Source organism: Mus caroli, chromosome 6, assembly GCF_900094665.2.
Source record: "Mus caroli chromosome 6, CAROLI_EIJ_v1.1, whole genome shotgun sequence".
Taxonomy (NCBI): Eukaryota; Metazoa; Chordata; class Mammalia; order Rodentia; family Muridae; genus Mus; species Mus caroli.
This window is the reverse complement of record NC_034575.1, coordinates 74,787,719-74,791,558: the sequence shown is the minus strand read 5'-3', so window position 1 is coordinate 74,791,558 and position 3,840 is coordinate 74,787,719. Positions and strand designations below refer to the sequence as shown.

The following is a 3,840-nucleotide window of genomic DNA, read 5'->3' as shown; positions in this document are numbered from 1 at the left end:
GAGGGAGAGGGAGAGGGAGAGGGAGAGGGAGAATAAACTATTTATTTGAAATTCCTAAAAGGCATTAATTCTATAGTATCAAGTCCCTTTTCTTTTAGTCCTTTAACTTTGTAGGAATTTGCTACTAGTCACTGACAGAGAAGTGAGCATTTCGGTTTAATAGTGAACTGGGCCAGAGGAGCACAATTCAGCCCACAGCAAATATTTAGCACAGCTCCCGAAAGATGGCAAATATTCTAAACTAGTGGTCTCTTCCCCAGACCACTCAATCCCTACATAATCCTTTTTCTCCATGGTGCTCAGCCAAGAGCAGAATATCAATTAGGGAACTTGGATTGAAAAGTAACTGACAACACCAATTTTGCAGATTGCTAGAAGGATTAAACTCAGCTTGCATTTTGCATGAAAATTCACTTACTCTTTTCATGTTGCTTTGCAGTCTCCATTTTCTATGCAACATGTCAAGAACACAATTGTCCATTTTGCTAAATGTAACAGTGGGCCCCTTAGTTGGTACAGTGCATTCTGGTTTTTGTAATGATGCTAATTTCTTCAACTATTCTTTGTTTTTGGACATATCTCTTATTTATTCATTATTGTGTTCAGGCAACAGGGAACAACAACTGGTTACACACAAACACACACACACACACACACACACACACACGTATAAGCTCATCTTAATCTTAATAAGAAAAATTAGTGAAAAGCCATTCACATAATTCACTATGTGTCACGTTGGAAGTATTCTAAATTTACTTCAGGAAACATTCTTTGGCATTCCTCTGTTCTTTTGCTCAAGACCATTTTCTTTTTCCTTCTCCAGGCTGTTACTTTTGCAGATAACCTTGGCACTTACCTTGCTCAGAAGAAACTATCCTCTCATACGAAGTGACTTATTCAACATGCAGACTTTTAAGAGTAAGGACAGGAATTGAGAGAATGTGGTTGGTGTGCTGGATTCCTCATGTTAATAAGATTCAAATGAAATGCAAACTGTAGGCCAGAAGTACAAGGCCACCAACAAAGACTGCCAATCCCCCTTGCAATCAACAGGGAAGGTACTTGTTCTATACCTGGCTGGCTTTCTGGTGTTATTGTTCCAAACCAGGCCCACTTCGTCCAGCCTCTTCACAGTCCCTACCCCGATCCAGGCAACTGTGTCTTTTTTTTTCTATCCTTACACATATGGCTCAAGAAGACATAAAATCTTAAAATTCTCTTTTCCTGGCAAGAGCAGATGTGGAAAGTAGCTGGAGAACGGAATAAAATCACAATTTCTGTACTTTGAAAACAACTGTGGGAAATGGTTCTACACAGCCAGTGTGTTACCTATTGGTAGCATCTCCTGGAGGAAATTTTCCACCTAGCAGGAGCTTCCTGAAACACATCATTAGATAAATGACTTTTTTTCAACAATCTTTGCCAAATGTTTTATGAGACCTGAGTCTTGTTTTCCCTAACAAAATTGTTTCATAACAGAAATGACTGCTAGTCTCATTTGCCTCATGTTTCTCTCTCTCTCTCTCTCTCTCTCTCTCTCTCTCTCTCTCTCTCTCTCTCTCTCTCCCCTCCTCCTCCTCCTCTTCCATGTCTCTCTCCCTTCCTCCTCCCCTCTTTTCATCCCTCCACTTCTCCCTATCTTCTGTGCCCTAGCACACTTATAATAATCCACACTAAGGCTTCTAAAACACAAGGATGTAGTCTGGAAAGATTGCTCAGTAGGTTTTTGTGAAGCCTTACCAAATTAAGTTTGATGCTTTGAAACTACCTAGTACGAGAAGAGAACTGATTTTTACAAGTTTGTAAAAACTTTGACTTCCACATATGCATCAAGATACATTCCTCCACCCAAACATGCACATAGATAAAAATATAATAAATAATTAAAGTGGTTAGTTGTCAACACTAGCGGAAAGGCATAGAAGGCTTATTGGCTTATCACCAAACTCCTTAAAATCAGAGTGGACTCAAGACACAGGAAGGTCATTTCTGCACATAAGATAACGAGCCACCATCATGTTAGACTGTGGAATGTAGGAAGCTCATTTGGCTGCATTTCTCAATATATGCACCTGTCCACTAATCTCTTTTAATTTGTAAAGAGTTTATAAAGTTTTAATAACTTAGTAGCTTTGTAAATTCTTCAAAGAGTTTATGTTAACACACACATTCTATCAGAAAAGTGTTTATGCTTATTCATTAAAACTTCCTGCTGAGTAAGCTGCCCTTGAATGTATGCTACACGTTTTTTTCTTATAGCTATTTCTTATGGCTGTTGTTTTCTCTTCTTGTACCTATTCTGTTTTGCTTTTCAGGTGCCATTTATCCTGTGCACAGGTAACAGTGTCAGGTAGTATATTAGGCACTGAGGGTGTTGTCATAAGATAAACAAATAACCTATGTTCCTTGTGCTAACTGCATTCAGAATGGAAGTTGAAAACAAACATACACAGTTACAGCAACAACCCAAGTCCACTAACACCCTGGATTTTGTTATTACCTAGAAGTGTTGTACTTCTGTAATGTTAAGCACATTCCCCAACTTTAAGAAACAGCAGTTTTTTTCTTTCTGCATAACAATCTATTTATTTATTTATTTATTTATTTATTTATTTATTTATTTATTTCAGAAAGTTGAAACAAGTTCTCAAAATACAGACTATGTGACCACATCTATACTATGGGTCTGTATGTCCCTCTCTCACTCATCTGGGCTCTATCTCAGACAATTCAGAACACCAGGAAAGAGGCAGGGAAGAAATCTGCTGTGCAGATTTTGTCACCAGGAAGATCACACCAGCACTCAGGACACAGCCTTTGAAATTCACTGGTGTTGTTTATCTGGATGTTTGTAAAAGTGATGGGGAAATCCAATGCTTAGATTTACCCTCTTAGTTTGGTTAGCTTTTAGGGTTATTCTGATTGTTTAGTGCCATTGTCAAGGCTACAAAATACAAAATAGATGAAGCAGTTAATAAGGGAAGAAAACTCTGATTAAGTTCCGTGAGGATTCAACATGCATCGTCCAGGTTAATTGAATTTTTATAGATTAATTCTCTGCTCTGTATTTGAAGAGGTTTTTCCATTTTAGAGTCCACTGCCAAAGCAGTGATGGGCGAAATGAGCAACCCTAAACTAGATAGATGGTCTCTGCATCATCCCGGGGATCACGATCCTCTGGCAGAAGGCAGGAACTGTCAGGGAAGAGACAGAATGGAGTTCTGAGGACATTTGAATACATCAGTAAGAATTTAATGCAAGTTTCTGACTCAATAGCAGAAAGTCAGCCAAACTGAGGCTTTACAAACTCCAGTGCTGGAAGAAGTTTAGAAAGATTGCAAATAATCCACTGAAATTTGTTTTCGGCAAAAGTCCAGATAGTCTGAGCTTTTCGAATTTCAAATCCATGCATACCAGGTGCTCTCAGAAAACAAGGTCATGCTGCACTAACCCAGGGCTGCTCTGTGTTGCTAATTCTCAAATTCAAACCCATGTAGTGGAAAATGTTTGTTTTAATGGATATTTATTCTGAAAAGTTTTAGGCTGACAAAAATTGAGGAAAGGGTTCAGACAGTCCACATGCACTTCTTTTCTATCTTTGATGCACACATTTCCATCTGTTCATATTTTGGGCCCATATATTTGTTACAATTGATAAGTAGGATTTAAACATTGTAATAACCAAAGCTCTTGCTTTAAATTACGATAGTCGTACTGTGATGAACATTCTGTGGATTTTGAAAAATGTATTCTGACCTAGATCCAACAAGACAGTATCTGGCAGAATCGCCTCATTGCCCTTAATTCCTGCTGCCCTCTTGTCTCATCCTCTTCATC

At 38.4% G+C, this 3,840-nt stretch overlaps 1 protein-coding gene across 3 annotated transcripts in view; it reads right to left on the bottom strand.

Annotated features, from left to right (window-relative positions):
* Nucleotides 1-941, bottom strand: part of LOC110296910 (regenerating islet-derived protein 3-beta) — a 122,028-nt gene extending 121,087 nt beyond the window's left edge. The window contains exon 1 of one of the 3 annotated variants that reach the window (XM_029478852.1): nt 860-941. The gene's annotated coding sequence lies outside the window, so the exon portion shown is untranslated. The remainder of the gene's footprint in view (nt 1-859) is intronic. The other 2 variants (XM_029478853.1, XM_029478854.1) reach the window with 2 other exon arrangements.
* Nucleotides 942-3,840: the final 2,899 nt, after the last annotated feature.